Raw genomic sequence first — 19,173 nt, 5'->3', positions numbered from 1 at the left:
TAATCTCTCTGACTTTATTCAATAAATATTTATATATTTCGGAAATCATGGGATACCACACAGGTGGAAGAGAGACTGTACCCACTGTTAAAACAGCTGGCATATTCTTTTCCATGTTTTTCTTTGTATATACCGTACATAATGTATTTTATAAATACATAGAATCATTCTATGTGTATGTGTTTCTTTCTTTCTTTTGTTTTTTTGTTTGTTTGTTTGTTTTTTGAGACAGGGTTTCTTTGTAGCTTTAGAGCCTGTTCTCCTGGAACTAGTTCTGTAGACCAGGCTGGCCTCGAACTCACAGAGATCCACCTGTCTCTGCCTCCCGAGTGCTGGGATTAAAGGCATGAGCTACCACTGCCTGGTCATGTACGTGTTTCTTGTTTCTTTCTCTTAATGATGTTCTTTTCCCGACTTGATAAGAATGCCTTTGAGCACATGGTCTTAAGGGCTAAATATATTCTTCTGCATGAATGATAGTAATTTGAATGCCTTCCCATCCATTGTCACACGGTTAGGCTGCTCACTAAATCAGTCCATCGCTAATATTCGCAGAGGCTGGGAGGCCTTGGAGATACATTAGGTAATGCAAAAAAACCTGGAGCAGGAGGGTTTTAGGGAGAAGAGGAAGGAACTTTTTCCAGGTAGCCGGAGAACATTTACTTGGTTGGTGGTAGACCTTAAAAGAGTGTCTGTCAAAGTAGGATTCTACGTGGCTCAGGTGAGTGCTGGCACTCATGCCTGACCTTCAAACACTAACAGCCCACCACCCGCAAGCAGCCCAGCAAGCTTGGGCTGTGACCGTGTTTCGCCACCACGCGCCGCCACGTGCCGTCGCAGACCCGCCCCCTGCTGCTCCCGGCCACGCCCCTCACACGCGGCCATTTTCCCCCCCCTCCTGCCCCCCGCGGCCCCGCCCTCAGGCGACCTCCGCGAGTGCCGCCCGCCCCCTAGTGTAGCCACGCCCTCGGCCGCTGGGCCACGCCTTCGTAATCCGGGCCCCCGGGGCCGCCCCGCCCCCAGGCCGCTCGCAGGCGCGGAGGCGGGGCCCTGCGCGATGACGTGGGCGGGCGTGCGCGTTGACGACCCGCGTCTCTGTTAGTCAGCGGAGCGGCCGAGGCCGGACGTCGCGGCCGGAACAAGGAGCCGCGAGCTGGGTTAAGTAGCGGCCGCGGCCACCGCGGGACGGCGCCGCTCACCGCTACGGGCTTCCCGATCGCCGTTGGCTGCACTGCCGGGTGAGTGCGCGGGTGGGCGCCGGGGCGCGAGCGGCCGCCGCCTTTCCCCCGGACGTGACCCCCTCCCGGGAACGCGCGCGGGGCGGGGGCGGCGCGGGAACAATAGCGCGGGCGGCGGGGGCAGCGGGGGGCGTGGTCCGCTCCGCGCGACCTGGCTCCTCCACTCCGGCCCGCTTCCACGTCGCGCGGGGGAGAATGGGGCCGGCGAGCGGCAAGTTCGGAGGTGCTCCCGCGGAGATCGGGCCGACGCGCCCGCACAGACGTCTCCCGCACCCACGGGGAGCGTGTTTTGACTGTGGGCGGTTTCTTTGTGCGGACGTGAGTGCCGCGACGCCGCGGAGGGCCGGGTGGCCTCGAGCGCGCCGGCCTGCGGGCCGCGCCTTCAGAGGGGCGCCTGGCGCTGACCTTTTGACTTTCCCCCACCGCTGTCTCTTTGTCTTGCGCCTGGGCTCCCAGTCCAGACACGGTAGAGCCAAGTCCATTTTAAAGTACCATAAGTAACCCCTTACGTTTTCATTCCCGAAACTTCCCCATACCGCCGGGAATTTAATAACATGTTGACTGCACGGTGTCCAGTAGTTGCCATTTTTACTTCTGAAATTAAGTGGTCTTTTCAGTAGAATTCTGGTCTGTCAGCCTATTGTGTTTTGAGATCAGCATCCGCCAAGTACCTTTTGGTCAGTTAGAACATCTGTTTATTTCATTCATTCATTTGGCAACTCGTAGTACTGCATCCAGATGGAGAGGATGTGAAGGCCAAGAGAAAGACCCTTAAGAATAGGGTACATTGGAATAGACTAAATGTGCCTTTCAATGAGACGGTTATGTAAGGAATATATGTTAAGTAAGGTATTTGGCTCGTTTTACTGGAACTTCTGAAGGTGATGTTATGTTAGGAAGAAGAGCTAGGTTTGCTTAAATATACCATCTGTAGTCTTAAATTTTACCACCACCACCCCAATTTTTTTGTTGGTAATGGTGACCTCAATTCTGTTGAGGCTGTTGGACCTGGGAGGTCAGATACTCTGCATGAGCGTGTTTACGGCTGTGCCTGCCGAAGCAAGCAATCAGAATGCTACTTAGAGGCCTGTCTTGCATCATTTCTCCAGCACCTAGCGTGGAAGTCATACACATTAGGTTGGTTAAAAGACTTTTATAGAGAAATTTGAAAGTTAAGCTTTAAATTCTCCCTGAAGTTTCCGAAGTGTCACTCAGTTGGCTGGATCATAAATTAGTAAAAGGCACTAGCTGTCAAGACAACAGAGGGTTTGGAGTTACTGTTTATGCTTCACTTCTAGGCCATTCGCTGTTTTAAAACCACCCCGATTTTTTTTTTTGGTATATAGTTAATAAAGTAGAAAATTGTGGGGCATGTGTCTGTATGTGCATGTGTAAAAGTTGAGCACCCCTAGCACCCAAAGTCAGAGCTGCTCCAGACTGTGAAATACTTTCAGTCCCTTGTAGATAAGGGGCATTTACTTGGTACTTTGTCATCAAAGTTGGCATGTTGTCCACTTCCAGTATTTTAGATAAGGGCTTTCTCCAACCATATGTGTGAATACACCCAGATGTAACAGTGGTGTTTCATTAGGAATCTAACACGACTTCTTTTATCTCCCTTAAAAAAATTACTGTTAAGGGGCATGATTGGCGGGGGTACACATGATCCTGTGTGTATGTGGAAGGCAGAGAACAATTTTGTGAGGTTGATTTTCTTCTTACACCTTTGTGTGGGTTCTAGACATTGAACCCCAGTTCCCAGGCTTTCAAGGAATGTATTTTTACCCACTGAGCCATATTTACCCTTTTGTAACTAATACAAATAACTTGTGAATTTGAAATAATTCGCAAATTTTTTATGATTTCTTTTAAGGTAGGAAAGTACAACACCCATATGTATTTTACAAATAGTTTATTTCTATTTAGAATTGGTAAATGTTTTAGAGTTGCTTACTTAGAAAGGTTTTAACTTGGACTTACAGAGCGTATGGGTTTAAAACTCAAAATACGGGCTGGAGAGATGGCTCAGTGGTTAAGAGAATTGCCTGCTCCTCCAACGGTCCTGAGTTCAATTCCCAGCAACCACATGGTGGCTCACAACCATCTGAAATGAGATCCGATGCACTCTTCTGGCCTGCGGCAGACATACAGACAGAATATTGTATACATAACAAATAAATAAATATTAAAAAAACTCAAAATACTATGAATTTATCCAAGTTTTGGCACATTTCCACTATTTAAAAAATACTTCTTTCCGATATGAAAGTAGTTCAGTGAACCTGTTTACTATAAGATAGGAATACTAAAATAGGAAAATGATTTTATTACTATGAGATACAGGTCTCAAGGCACCAAACTTTTATTTCTTTACTTAGTTAAGTATATGAGGTTCCAGGGGGGCACCTGAATAAAGAAATCATTTGAGTGGCTCACAGACAGACTCTGCATAGATTCAGTTAGGTTGTTTTCTAAGTTCTGTTACTTAAACAGCTTTCTTGAGATTTAATTAACATAAAAGAGTGGCCCTTACATAGTAATTTTTAGTAGTTTTTAATCTATTTGCTTAATTATGCACTTATCACTACTATTTCATTCCACTTTGGAGCATCATTCCATTGTGCCCCCCTCCCCCAAAGCAGTCTGGTGTTTGAAAGGAAGAGTATGGGTTCTGTTAATAAATATGTTCCCTTTATGAGTTTGAAAATGGTACCCTGTAACTGTCATGGCGTATTAGGACATTGTATACTTCATGCTCCTTTGAATGCCGAGAGAAATTACTTGGGAAGGAAATTAGTGTAAGAGAAAATTAAGCATGTGTGGTAGTACATGCCTGTGATCCCAGGATTTGGGAGGCCAAGGCAAGAGGACTTTGAGGCCAGCCTGGCTACCCAAGTTAAAGAATAAATCGTACCAAAATTAATACCATTATTTTTGTACAATTAATTATTTGTTCCATGAATGATATTATGGAAGATACTAGATAGCCAGTGAAACGGTAATTTGTTGTTAATAATTAGCCATAAACCATCTTAGTGGTAATTGAGGGGTTGCTGAATAGGCACCAGCTTCTTGCTGCTTTGTTTTGCCTGTCAGTTGACAAGTTTGAGTCATCTCCATACTTGAGATGCTTTGCTGCAGGTGTAGAAGTATAATGTCTGACATTAAGGTGCCAGTTCTCTAGAAGACTGATGAAGTCAGTGGTATGGATAGTAGCCTTCCTGATTCATGTAGGGCAAGGAAGTCACAGCCCTGGAGCTTTACACATGAATCGCTTGCCTGTTTGAACTGTGATACTTACCGCAGGCACAGTCACTACCTAACACCAGGAGCTGTCTGTGCATTCTTACCCCAGTACAGCTCTCCTTTTAGGAAAAGTCAGGATTGGAATTTGCTAAAAGGTAACAGGAGTTTTGAAATGAGTCATCCTGTCCTTCAGAGCAGTAGGTGAGAATAAAGCAGTCCGGAATCAAACCCATTTTTCCGTGGGACTTTGTCCTCAGCAGTATAGCGCCTGCTGCAGGTTCTTCATCGGAGTCCTTCTTGAGTGAGGAAGACTCCTGGCTTGAAAAATAAGAATCAGAGAAACTTGTTAATTTGTCTCCAGTATCGGATTTATAGAACAGTTTTTGCCATAAACTAGATTTTTTTTGAATGAAAATTCTATTTGTTTCATAGTACCATGCTTTTTGATAAAATACTCTCAAAAACATGGAAGATGTGAAAATGGAGAGTTCCTTAACCCCAAGAAGCTTATGGTTCAAAGATAGGACTTATGACATGGTTGTACAGTGAATTTATGCTCCATTAAAGGATGTGTGAAAAGCCTCCCCACTACCAAAGCCTGCTGCAAGTCTCTGAACAGCCAAATTTCACTGAAATTTAGTTTTAGAATTTGTGTGTGTGAGAGCTTTGAGAAAATTTGTGCCTTTCTTTTCTATATGTTGTGAGTTTTATAACAAATAGAACAGATACCTGTGTCTCCTGTTATGATTTAGAGATTTTCAAATTTGACTAAAATTTGCCAATTCTTTAAAAAGTTTAGGAATCAAAACTTAGGTAGTGACCAGCATAACTCTAGGGCCATCTCTGAGTTCCAATCCATATTCCAAATGTAACTAATTCTGTGGCATAGCTAGTTCACGTTATAGAGCATATCTGAGCCTGCTTTGTTAGCCACTAGATGAAAGGAATATCACACATCTTACAGGGTCCCGAGGCTTAAATTAGATGGTACATGAGACTACTTTGGTTCTTGGGTGGTAGGTAAAACACTCAGAAAATTTTGGAGTTTTGACTTTTCTTTTTAAACTTTGAATGAGTGCAAAATATGAAGTAAATGTAAAATAATTTTGTTGCAGAATGTGTATTCAGATTCTCCAAATATGCCCGTTGTTTCTGTCTACATCTCTAGTGGATTTGTTAAAGTTGAAAATCTCAACTAATCTGAATTTACTGGGATTTTTTTTGTGTGTTAACATTTGGACCAGTAATCCTGTCTTAAAATTTGTAAGCATTCCAAAAACAAATAATAATCTCTAGTACAATGCCATGTTGCCTCTTTTTTTTTTTAAAGCCATTTCCCACAACAGAGTATTCCCTATGCTTTCTCAGATTTATTTTGGCAAATACCTATGAAGTAGGAATCTAGGAACTGAGAATAATTCTAATCATGTAACACATTTGAAGAATTGAAATGCTGTCTCATCTTTATGTCTAATCTTGTGGAGACCTTTGTCTTGAGAAATTTGAATTTATCAGAGGCCTGGTACCCACAGTAGTTCATTGAACTTTCTAGTTTTCTGTATAGTGTCTGGGAACACAGTAAATGGTTTATCAGATTTCTTGTTCCTTTTTAAGGGTAGCAACTATAAAGACACTGATGTTACACAACCCAGATTTATTGAACCCATTCTATTCCACTTTAGGTAGTAAATGATTTGAGAGCCTGACATGTACTGCATTAAAGTCGGTCTCCCTTCTGAATGGTCTGAATATCACTTCATAGGGGATAAGGACAAGCATGCATGTCCTAACACACTGAAGCAATATTGTTAGCCATTTCATTAGGAATTGAGATATTTGGAAACATCCCAACCTTAACATTACATAGCCCACCCTTAAAAAATATGCTCACATAATAAAGTACAGAAAGCAAAGTATCTTTCCTAATGTTTGGTTAGAGTTGAAAGTGTATAGGAGAATCAAAAAAGGTAAACCTCGCTGAATTTGTTTCAAAAGAGTATTGAAATAAGTTTATGGGAGAGAACATGCTGCTCTTCCTGGAGTCCTCCAACTTGTATTGAGGGTCTTAGAGCAAGGCTTGATCTGTGCTTGGACCACTTTTAAAAAATAAGCCTTTCTTCAGTGTTAAGAGAAGCCACAAGAGTCTTCTTAAGGGTTCTCAAGAATTTATGTAGGTATAAAATAGGGGTACTCACTCACTGATACAGAATGGTTTAGAACTACCTTCATCCATTCGTTCTGTTCAGGGTTAAAGAGCAGGTCACCTGCTCTGTTCGACCACCCAAGAGAGCGTGGGAGCAAGAGAAGGGCGCGACCCTCTCCCTAAGCTTTGTAAATTGTCATATCCACACACAAGACCATGCACTAGGATTCATAATTCCCAAAAACCATTGGCTAAAGAGATAAAAATCCCACAACTCCCCCCCCTCATTTTTTAAATAAGAAGGTTCTAATCCTAACATAAAACTGTATGCGATAAGAACAACTATCAAGTGTTGTCTAGAACAAAGAAAAGGAAATATAAGTAAAGATGAAATTACAACCAACAAGAACAACATCAAGTAAGAAACAACATTTTAAATATCTAGGCCATAGGTAATTGATAAATAACAGATTATTCCAATAACTGTCCTGAAGAGTCCAAGTCTTGTGCTTAATATGCCCTATAAAATATGAGAGGATTGTAACTGTGACTATCTAGTTTTTAACCCTATCAGAGACCTGAAAAGGAAAATAATATTACTTAAGTAAGTAGGAAGTGCAAGTAAACAACTTTGCAAAGAAGCAAGAACAGCTGGCTGCCTGAACAGTCACCCAAAGTCTCTCTGCAATGTTGGGGCAACCAACTTTGGCTATAGGCCTAGAGACAGACCATTTTCAGAACCTTGTATCTTGTCTGTTTCAGATTGGACAACATGCTTACTGTCAGTCGTCAAGGCAAGGGCAGTTCTTTGCCCAATAGGCCGTTTTGCCGAGAAGAAAACAAACTCCATAGGGGTGTCTTTGGTGCCTATAATTCTCTCGGGAGTAGATCAGTGCTTCCAGGGGTAGTTGTGTCTCATGTCAACAGAATTCTCAGTTATTAAAACATTTAGATGTCATATTCTGTAGGTGTTTGAAGATCACCTAGCTATATGGATTTATTCTTTGTGCATCTAGAAAGCCCAACTAACTTAATTATAAGTATGGCAAATATGAGTGACTATAAACCTGTAGTTCTTAATAACCTATATAGCTTAAAGACTAAAACTTCACATTATAAAAATAAACAATCTTTAAACAGATGTACAGCATGAAGACAGTGACTTGGAATTGTGACAATATACAAAAATAGCTTAATCAGAAGTAGAAATGTATAGTGCAATATGACAAAAATACCCTTAATTTGTATCAGTATACAGAATATCTTAAGCAGAAGTAGAAACATACATACAGTATGACAAAAATAAATTCACATTTGTAACAATATACAAAAATATTTCAAGCAGAAATAGGAACATACACAATATGACAAATATAACTTAAATTTGTATCAACATACAAATTAGACAGGAATGCATTTTTTTTTTCGAGACAGGGTTTCTCTGTAGCTTTGGAGCCTGTCTGGAACTAGCTCTTGTAGACCAGACTGGTCTAGAACTCACAGAGATCTGCCTGCCTCTGCCTGGGATTAAAGGCGTGTGACACCACCGCCCAGCTACAAAAATAATTTTACTTTTGTATCAATATACAAGAACCCAACCACTAATAGTACTAGTAGTTGTTAATATAGTTTACAAGTAGATACAGTAATCTACCTTATTGTCCTATCGTATCTATCCCTCCTTTTTCTATTTTAAATGAGGTTCTTGGGTCTAATCTTTATTGTTCTGCCCCCAACCCTATAACAACTTAACCAGCAGATGACTGTTATTCATAACCCTGAGAAAAAAAACAAAAACCCATTCATCCCACCTATTGGGGGAGGGGAAAGAGCATTGTATTCTTAGAACTGTTTCCTGATGTGTAGGGTGTGGCGGTATCTTTATGGGATCCTGTAAAAATCTAAAGCAATGGTTAAGTCTCACAAGGATAGCTGTAACATTTGTAGCCAGTCTCTAATAATGGGTAAAACTTATCTGAAGTTTTTATATCTGATGTTTTGGCTAGAATGTTGTAAGAAGGCAGGTCATCTCAGTCACCTTCAAGTAGCTGGTGGACTGACTATGCGTTGACTGGGTGACACACAGTCTGACGCTGGGTGGCAGCGTCTTGGGCCATCAGGTTCAGATCACATGGGTGCCACTTGTTTCAAGAAACCACGAGAGTCTGTTAAGGGTTCTCAAGAATTTATTTGGGTATAAAATGGGATAGAGATACTCATTGATACAGAATGCTGCCGCTGATCAGCTGCCTTCGTCCAGTCTTCTGTTCAGGGGTGAAGAGTAAGCCACCTGCTCTGCTTCAACCGCCCAAGAGAGCATGGGAACAAGAGAAGGGTGAGACCCTCTCCCTAAGCCTATATATTATTGTATTCTTGGGCCTGGAGAAATGGTTCAGAGGTTAAGAGCACTGGCTCCTCTTCCAAAGGTCCTGAGTTCAGTTTCCAGCTACCACATGGAGGCTCACAGCCATCTCTAATGAGATCTGGTTCCATCTTCTGGCGTGTAAGCATACATGGAGGCAGAATGTTGTATACATAATAAATAAGTCTTTTTAAAAAAGTAAATAAATTGTCACATCCGTAGACAAGACCATGCCCTAGGATTCGTAATACTCAAAAGCCATTGGCTAAAGCAATCAAAATCCCACAACACTCCAGGATTGAGAAGCTTTCTCTTGCTCAGAGGACCCAGCTTGCCAGCCACCATATTGCTAAGGCCGGCCCTACACACTTGCCTTGCTTGGAAAACCATTAAGGACTTAGCATTTCCTGAAGGCTCTTAGTGAGGTAGGAACTTCCTATTCCCTGACTCTTGAGAGGGTGGGTCCCTTATACACAGAAGTTATTTGAGTCAACTGAAGGTGAGATAGAGGAGGGAAAAGCTACTACTGCAAATACTAGAGAAAGGCTCTTTCCAACCACAACAAAACCCAAAACAGTCTGGCTTTGTTACACTGAGAATTTGTTTACATTTCATTTATATTTTGACAGAGTAGCACACCAACTTTAATCAGCATTTCAAAGACTTAAAATGTGATACACAGTTAAGCTTCTCACTTTGCCAGCTACCCTGTTTCTCCACTTGGAAACTATTCCTGTGAATCCTTTCAAAGGTGATTTATGTATAAGTAAATGTAGATCTCTCTTGTCCAAAACCCTAAATCTCTGTTTCAGAATTAAGACCTCTTCTGTAAGGTGAATTATAGAAAAATGATAGTGTGTCTACCACTTTGTGCAGATCCTGATAGGTGTTGGTAATGATTGGTAACCTTTTGACAGTGACAGTACCCAGCACCTTGTCACTTACAGGGCTCACATTTGAGAACTGGTCATTGGAATTATCCTTCAAAATGAAACAGCAGCAGCAACTCAATGTTTTAAGAAAGCTTAGTATTTGGTGTCAAGCCACATTCACAGCTAGCCTCAGCTACATGCATGCAAGCTCATGGGTCACAGGTTGAACATAACCTGCATGTAATCAAAAACACTGGTAAGCATAGATACTATAATAATTGGCACAAGTAAAGATTACAAAGTCTCTTGCCAGTTCTTGTCATTTTGCCATGGTACTTTAAGATATCTTTTGCTCTTATTTCCCTGGATTTTGCTCTTTCCAGGAAGGGATCATACTGAGTATCCACTATCCCTGTTCCCTTTGTACCACTATCCCTGTTCCCTTTGTATCTAAGTGGTGCAGATTTGCTGTTCTTGTTTTTTTCTCCTTTAATAGAGCTCATAGAGTATATCACTGTGTAAATAACATTTTTTAAAGTAGCTTTGTGGTACTCCATTGGTCTAGGCTATTTGGCCTCCTGTTATAAAATACCATACACAGGGTAGGTCAAGCAACAGAATACATTTCTCACACTAATCAGTTGGTTCTCTTGGTGAGTTTTCTCTTCCTTCTCCCTGCATTTTCATATGGCTACAGAGCACTTTGTTTCTCTTCCTTTTCTAAGGACATTAATTTAGCCTTATGAGATCATCTAACATTATTACTTCCCAAATGATCATCTCCAAACACTGTCACTTTGGAGGCTGTGACTTTAATACATGTATTTGGGGGGTGAACACAAACATCAAGTGCTTAATTTCATCATGAAGGTGTGCAATTTGCCCAAGTGTGTTGGAACATAATTTGATCCAAATGCTCCAGGAGCATCTTGTACAATCTCTGTGAGTTCAAAGTCAGCCTGGTCTACATAGTGAATTCTAGGACTACATATTGAGACCCTATCTTTAAAAACAGAAGGAGTACTATTTAATTAACTTGCTCTTTTTTTGATGTGCAATTAGGCTGTTTTTGACTAAATAGATTGATTATGTTGTGTACACATCACATTATGTAGAAATGTATAGGATATACTTGTAGAGGTGAAACTGGTGGCTCAGAGTATTGTTCATTTGTAGTTTTGATGTTTGTCACTAAAGTTGTCCAGTTTCTACTAGACCAGCACTGGGTAAAGGTAACTACTTCTTCATTGCCCTTAGGCATGAGATTAAGAAGCATGGAAGTATTGTTTGTATTTACTATCTTGTGAACTGACCCTATCCTCGATTTGTTGCTCATTTTCTTAGATTTGCAGATTTTTTTTTCCTCTAGGGAAATAGCTCCAGACTGGTTATTAGAAATAGATTTTCCAAATTTGCTGTCTGCCTTTCCAGGGTATGATTTAAATGTGTCCAATCAAATTTTTTTAACCAGATAATCATTCTGGTGCTTCAGCATTATTTAATAAATAACTTTTTTGTCCTACTGATTTAAACTGCCACTTTTATTATTTACTGAATTTCTACATGTGCTTGGGCTATTACCTGACTTCTCTGTGCATTTGGAAACCCAGTCATTCTGTTTTAATTGCTGTACTTTATAGTGTGCTTTCTGTTGGGGCTATTGCCCTTTTGTTAATTTTCTTAGATATTTTGCTTTTCCTGGCTTCTGGCCTGTTTGTGTATGTGAACTTTAAAAAAGGTTTTATCTTTATTCTAAATTATGTGTATATATATGTAGGGGAATCGGGTTTGTGCATGGTGGAGGGTATGTGTGTGTGTGTGTGTGTGTGTGTGTACGCACATGCACATAAGGTCAAAAGAATGTGGGAGAACCCTTAGAGCTGGCATTACAGACGGGTGAGCTACCGAATGTGGGATTCCCTGCAAGATTAGAACACACTTTTACCACTGAGCCGTTTCTCTAACTTGTGTGAGCTTTATAATTAACGTGCCAGGTGTCTTCTCTACCCCTTCTCTGTCAATCCTGTTGCCATTTCTGTTGGGAGTCATCTTATTTTTTATTTTATTGGGAAAACATTTGCATACACATTGTATGTTTGCCTGTATATGTATATGTTTCCGAAACCTACAGGTCTGATACTGAGAGTTTTCACACTGGTTAACATTGTCACCACCCACCCCCAGATATGATTGACTTCAATTACATACATTCAGTTTGTCATGAAGATTTGGTTTTTGTATTTATGAGAGAATTGCCAACAGAATAATGCCATAGAAAATGTTTGCTACTTCTTTTTTGGGTGTTTTAATATTATTTTTTTTCAGATTTATTTATTTACTTATGTGTGTGAGTGTTTTTTCCTGCATGTAAGTCTGTGCACCACATACCTGCATTGACAAAAGAGGGCATTGTGTCCCCTGGAACTGGAGTTATCCACAGTTGTGAGCCACCAAATAGATGCTGAGAACCAAATAAGTTCTCTGAAAGAGCAACAAGTGATTGTAACCTCTGTGCCATCTTTCTAGCCCTAGTTTCTTTTTCTAATTTTTTGTTTAAAAATATCTTCTGTTTTTTTTGTTTTGTTTTGTTTTTACCATATGTTAAATGGGGATAGTAGCAGCCTTTGATGGTGAATACAGGCTTAGTCATGAGCTTTGTTGTTTCCTGTGTGGTCACAATATAGATTGCATAGCACCTAGAAATAATTTAATGTAGCTTAGTCTGCCATCAGAAGTATGCAGTCAGTTTAGAAATTAAGATCTACATAATGTGAGAAGGAAAAGGAGTGAAGTGTTTATGGAAAGTTGTTATACTTAGAAAAGTGAACTTGACAAAAATAAACATGTCAGAAAAACATGGGTGAGGTAAACAGAATAAGTTTGATTTGACTCTGAAGTTTTTGGTCTCATCCTTGATTGAAGATACTCCAGAAGAATTACATTGTTTGCTGACCAGCCTACCCATGGCCCTGGCCCTTAGAAACTGAAGTAGTTTACTACTGAAGACCCACACATTGTTGAGTAAGCTAGGGAGGGGGAAGAGGAGGGAGGAGAGGACTCAGGGAAAATGGGATTCCCGGTGTATACTAGTGATATAAACAGTTGATACTGACACAGGCTCACCATGTTCCAAGTACTCTTCTAGTGCTTTTCATAGTAAGCTTCCTATGATGACTGAAGCATGCTAACCCATTTACAGATGATACTGTAGAAATTACTGAGAAATTGTTGATGATGTTGATGAATAATTTATTTAAACAAGAAAAAAACTAAATTAAAGTTGATTATGTGGTGAAGTTGTTTTTGTTGGTTTTTGGGTTTTGATTTTAAATTCAGACACAGTAGATGCAGACATTTAAAAGATGAAACTGTGGGATGCAAAAAGTGAGTGAGAATGGGCATGTTTGGCACTTGTTGGGGATTGATGCTTTGCATTCCATCAGATGAGGGAATCCCATCAGTTTGTGCTCTTCGAAGGAAGCTTGGTTGGAAGGTGAAGACATGCCTCTGACCCTGATCTCTGTGGTTTTTGTTTTTTCAGTGAAGTAGATCATTCAGACATGCAGAAGAACATGGGAGTGTAGGGAGTTTGGAACACTTTGCCAGGTAGTATTGATTATTCATTTAAGGTTTGAAATCTTGAATTTAAAACTATTAACCTGGTTGTGACTGCCACCCCAACTTCCAAATACCACGTTATTTAATTGATTAGAAAAAAGTACAAGTCAGGTGTTCAGATTTATTCAGGGTGAGGCTTTGCCAGGTTTAACACAATTTTTATGAGAATCAAAACCAGTAGCAGGAGAGATGGCTCAGTGGTTAAGAGCATTTGCTGTTCTAACAGAGGACTCCGGTTATATTCCCAGAACCCACATAGTGTGACTCACACCTGTCTGTAAACTCCAGTTCCAGGAGGTTGGGGCATGAAGTGTGCATGTGGTGTACCTACATGCAAGTAAACACCAATATACATAGAAATAAATAAATCTCTAATTAATATTAATTAGTTTTTTGAGACTGGATCTTTACTATGTGGCCCTGGTTGCCTGGGACTAAATTTGTAGACCATGCTTGCCTTGAACTCACAGAGGTTTTCCGTCTTGTCTGTTCCTTCCTCTTCGGTACTGTGGTTAAAGGCCTTTACCACCACACTCAGCTAAATAAATCTTTAAAATAAGATAGTAGGTGGTATAGACAGATGGGTAGATAGATATGATTTCCAAGAATTTCCTAGTGTGAGTTTTGGCAGGTCTGCAGTTTGTGGCATAAATAGGTAGGAGAAGAACTTTTTAGTTCAGTAGTTTTCATCCTTCCTACTGCTGTGATCCTTTATTACAGTTTCTTGTGTTGTGGTGACCTCCAACCATAGAATTATTTTCATTGCTACTTAATAATTGTAATTTTGCTGTTGTTATGAATTGTAAATATCTGTGTTTTCTGATAGTCTTAGGTGACCCCTATGAAAGGGTCAGTTGAACCCTAAAGAGGTTGATACCCACAGGTTAAGAACTTCTGCTTTAGACTAATGTGTACTTTTTTAAAATAATTTTTTACTGACTCTCTGGGAATTTCACATCATATACTCGAATCCCACTCATTCCCAGCTCCTCCCTATCCACCCTTTACTCTTGCAGTGCCCTCCCAAAGAAAACAAAATAATTAATAAGAGTATTATTTAAAAGACACTTGGCTTTTCTGCCTTTCCATCACCTCTTCATTCATCTTAGAGGCATTGAGAGCTGCTATGTATCTTGCAGTATACCCTTTTGTCCAGTTTTACTTGCAAATAAATATTCATTATGTAATGTGCTCTTGGTCAGGTTCAAGGCCTCTGGCTTCTAGTACATCATCAATACTGGACCCTCACCGAATCTTCTCTTGGAGATCCTGCTGTTGCCCCAAGTCATGGAGATCTTGCGGCTCTGGTTCCACGGGATTAATCCCTTTATGCACTCCAACAGGTCATAGATGGTATAGATATTGGGGTGGGCCAACTCAAAGGACTGGATGTGGGCCTGGATGGATATAGCTAAATTGGTCATTCAGGGCCTCCACTTGAAATGCCCCACCTCAGGCAAGGAGCAGAGCCTGCTCTCCTGGACCCTCACCATCAGGGTCAGCTCTGCTGCACCCATGGTAAGAGGTAGGTAGGGCCAGTGAAGGACAGGGCCCGCTCAGCACGACCCTCCAATTTTAACACACATGGTTTGTAGTTGTAGCATGGGTCACGGACATCAACACACACCCTGTCTGTGGTAGGACCACGGATGCAGACATGGCCCTTGACAGAAGCACAGACCTAGATATCATCATGACTCCTGTGCAGATCACTCAAATCAGCATGACCCCAGTGACAGCATGGCCTTCGGACATCAACATGACCACAGTGGTGGCTTATGTGTACTCTTGAGGCAGAATTTCATCTTTCTTCATCCAGCTGGAAGCCTGTCTACATTACCAAGAATAATTTCCTGTGCTTCATGTCTTTTGACTACAAATATTAACATCTATAAAATATCTCCTTAATAGCTGTTAGATTTTTGTTCAGTTAAATAACTTGGTACAACAGCCTAGCAAAGTTGACACAAAACTGATTATCACAACAGTTTCGTACAAGAGAAGGAATAAGGAAATAAGACTTTTTAAAAGGTGTGCTGAGAGGAGGACCAGAATCATGGAATCTGACATGGACAAGAAGAAGTTAAGTAAACATGTGTATAACAGAAGTTATAGCATAGAGATGCTGAGAATTTTTGTTAGTATTTGGAAGGGAGCAGAGGAAATTTCACTAGGGTATCAGTTACTGGCATTAATAGTTCCCAGGATGATCCTGGATGTGGTCTATTGAGTTGGGAATAAGAGATAAATTTGTGGAATTCAGGAAGAAATTGAATTAAAGAGAGTGGAGCTGGGCGTAATCCTAGTGTTAGAAGCTTGCCTAGCAAGTGCAAAATCCAGAATTCCATCTTTAACCCCATGTATGTGTATGTATACATTTAAAGGTCTGCCTGCACGTGTGAAGTCTGCAAGTGGTGATGGGAGTAAAGAAACATCACATTTCATGAGCCATTTGCTTAAGGTTATAGTGAGTGGAGGACAGATGACAGCAGGGAAATATTATAGATGTACTGTGTTAGTGTGCATAATTATTACCAGTTAAGAATTTTGGAATGCAAGGGATAAGGAAATGGGTAAAATAAAAATTCATAGAGCACTGTGGTAGTTTGAATTCAGAATTGGGGTAACAGAAGTGTGAGCTGTGGTGGATAGAAGACAGTGTTATTACTTCTAGTGCTGGAGGACTCTCTGGCAGTGGTTGGTTTGCTTTATTTTGTTTTTATGAAGGGGAGATAGGGTCTTACTATATAGCCATGGGTTGTCCTAATCTTGTTAGAGATTGAGGTGTTTGAGAATTAGGCCCTTGCTTCTAGAAAGACTGCTCTGTTTTATATTTTCTTTGCTCTTGGAGTCTGACCTATTGTAAGAAAGGCCAAGGATAGCTCCTTTCTCTGTGCCCGTGCTATGTGGGCCTCTTGACTGCATTATTTAATCCTCTCTGGCCTTGTTGATCTGTTGAGGAACTGGCAGATAACCTGGAAGACAGTAGTCCAGATGCCAAATTTCCTTACGTTACTAGATCTTGGTTTTTCACAGTGAAGGCGCTCAAATGGCTTCAATTTTTGTTTTCAGTGTGTGCGTTTCCCCCCTCCCCAGATTTTCCTGGGAGTTTTTTTTTTTTTAGTGTGTTAATTAGAAAAATTAGTTTTCCTAATTTTTCCCAGTGAGACAGTTAATATGACTTACCTAGTTCATGGTTGTGAGGAAAGTGATTTGTTAGTCTGATGACAGAGTAAAATGTATTGGACATCATAGTGTATGCAGTTTTAGTTCTTCAAGGGCAGAGTTGGAGTACTGGTTCCTGTGTATTATCACTTATTAGAAAAGAAGATAAGAAGAAATTTTAAAAGAGAAAGATGGCATAGAAAGCTAATTTTGCAGTGTTCATGAGAGATAAATGTAGGATAATGTTTTCATGTCAGTGAGACAAGGCGGTCACATTCAAGAGCACCCGACACAATTGGTAGGCAAGCTGTTAAAGGCTGTAGAATCCTATTCCTTGTGAAGGAGGCACTGAGAAACCACACTGAGTGTTTCTTTAAAGATTTCTACAGAGAAACCCTTGAATGATTTCCGACTTAATAAATGGGAGAGTCAGCAGTGGAGCTGAGTGTTGTTGGGTTTTGTTTTTAACTCTTTAGGGGACTACCACCCCAGCTCCCAAATAAATACATTGAGACTTATTCTTGCTTATGAATTCCCAGCCTTAGCTTGACTATTTCTAGCCAGATTTTCTGACTTAAATTATCCCATTTTCCTTTAATTCTGATTTTTTTCCTCTCTGTATTTTATATATCATGCTTTCCTTCTTACTCCAAGGCTGGCTGGCTAGCCCCTGGCATCCTCCACTCCACCTTTTTCTCTCCTCCCTCTTTTCCTGGAGCCTGGATTTTTCCTCCTATTTATTATCTCTGCATGGCAGCCCTACCTATTTCTCTCTCCTGCCTGGCTATTGGCCATTCAGCTCTTTATTAGACCAATCAGGTGTTTTAGACAGGCAAAGAAGCATAGCTTCACAGAGTTTTAAACAAATGCAACATAAAAGAATGCAACACATCTTTGCATCATTAAACAAATGTTCCACAGCATAAACAAATGTAACATATCTTAAACAAATACTCCACAGTAGCTGAGTTTATAACTATGCCTTGTCACTTCCATGTCCACAGCATATCTTTTAGTAGGGTAAAGGATTGCAGAGAGAATATAATTCTGTAGTACCCTGTTAGATACAAGAGTTTTGACAATTTGATTTATTGTGTATTACTAGATTTATTTATTATGTATACAGTATTCTGCCTGATGTATGTCTGCACACCAGAAGAGGGCGCCAGTGGTTTCTGGGAATTGAACTCAGGACCTCTGGAAGAGCAGCTAAAACAGTTCTCTTAACCTCTGAGCCATCTCTCCAGCTGTGTATTACTACTATCTTAATACATGTATGGTTTTAGATCTTCGTGAGCTGGTTTATGTTCGTTTTTAGTCTGTTCCTATACTTCTGAATTTCAGAGTCATGAATTTACCATCACCCTTGACTGCAGTATTTGAGGAGGAAAAGTAGCTTTTCTCTTGTTCCTCCTCTGTTTTGTTTTGAGAAATGAGTTACTGAAATGTTCTATTTTCGATGGTTTTCTCAATAGTCTTTGATGAAGAAGCCTTTAGAAGATGAAAGTTGTTTCTTAAACTGGTTGTCTTTCCTTATGGCCTCTTTATCTCAAAGTTCCTAAGAGCTTTTCTAAGTTGCTTAGAAAAGTGCTTCTTTGTTGCACTTGTCCATAGGCTCTGCTACCATTGTTTGGTAGGTTGGTTCTTTTATTTTGGGTGCCTTCTTAACTGATCCCCTTAAATGACTCCCAATTATTTTAGAATACTTATATTTACAAGCAAGCTGAGGGAAGCTTACAGGAACACCTCACCTATACTGCCACTTGGACAGTAGTTAACATTTCATCTCCCCACCCCTCAGTGACTTTAATTTTTTTTTTTTAATCTTAAATAGTCTCGCTGTGAAGCTTTGACTATCCAGGTACTTGACTCTCTTGCCTCTGCTTCCCAAATGCTGAGATTATAGGAACGTGCCACCTGATCTGGTTGGTTTGTTCCTCGGAAGGTCAGTTTGCTACATCCAGGTGTTGTGGAGCTCCTTCTTGAAAAGGTATTTTCCCGTGATAGTTAGTGTTGATTCTGGAGAGGTGGGCCATGATCAGAGTCCTGTTCCACCATAGCTTGGTGTCTCCAGCCAGAGCTGATACTGTCAACCCACTACAGTTGTCCTTACCTCTGTTTTTCCTTCTGTGATGCTGGATCCTTGAACACACCAGGCCGGTTGTCTGGTAGATGATTCCCAAACTTTGGATTCAGTTGGTTGTTTCTTTGTGGTTAATTGGTATCTTTACAGACTGCTTCTAAAAACAGAAGTTTGGATTTACAGATTACATTGTATTTAGGGTTTTCAGCTTTGATGCTACTCTGTCCATTATATTCATATGTAAGACAAGGCTTCAGGTCATCACTCTAAAGTAAGGAGGTTTTCAGCAGAGGTATTATAAAGATCAGAACTGTCCTCATGACATTGTGGTTCCCTGTATCTTGTTTGCCACTAGCATTTGTCTGCTATTTTTAGCATTCATTGATTAGCTTTGGTTGAATCAGTTATTTCATTTGGTCTTGCCGTGCAGTGCTCTTTTTCTAACA

General features: G+C 40.5%; 1 protein-coding gene across 5 annotated transcripts in view; it reads left to right on the top strand.

Annotated features, from left to right (window-relative positions):
* The first annotated feature begins 1,092 nt into the window (after positions 1 to 1,092).
* Positions 1,093 to 19,173, top strand: part of Mapk8 (mitogen-activated protein kinase 8) — a 79,765-nt gene continuing 61,684 nt past the window's right edge. For 4 of the 5 annotated variants that reach the window (XM_087906255.1, XM_087906254.1, XM_087906257.1 and 1 more), the window contains exon 1: positions 1,093 to 1,238. The gene's annotated coding sequence lies outside the window, so the exon portion shown is untranslated. The remainder of the gene's footprint in view (positions 1,239 to 19,173) is intronic. The other variant, XM_087906256.1, reaches the window with a different exon arrangement.

The sequence above is a fragment of the Myodes glareolus genome, chromosome 5, assembly GCF_982192425.1.
Source record: "Myodes glareolus chromosome 5, mMyoGla1.1, whole genome shotgun sequence".
Lineage (NCBI taxonomy): Eukaryota > Metazoa > Chordata > Mammalia > Rodentia > Cricetidae > Myodes > Myodes glareolus.
This window is presented reverse-complemented; position numbering and strand designations above follow the sequence as displayed.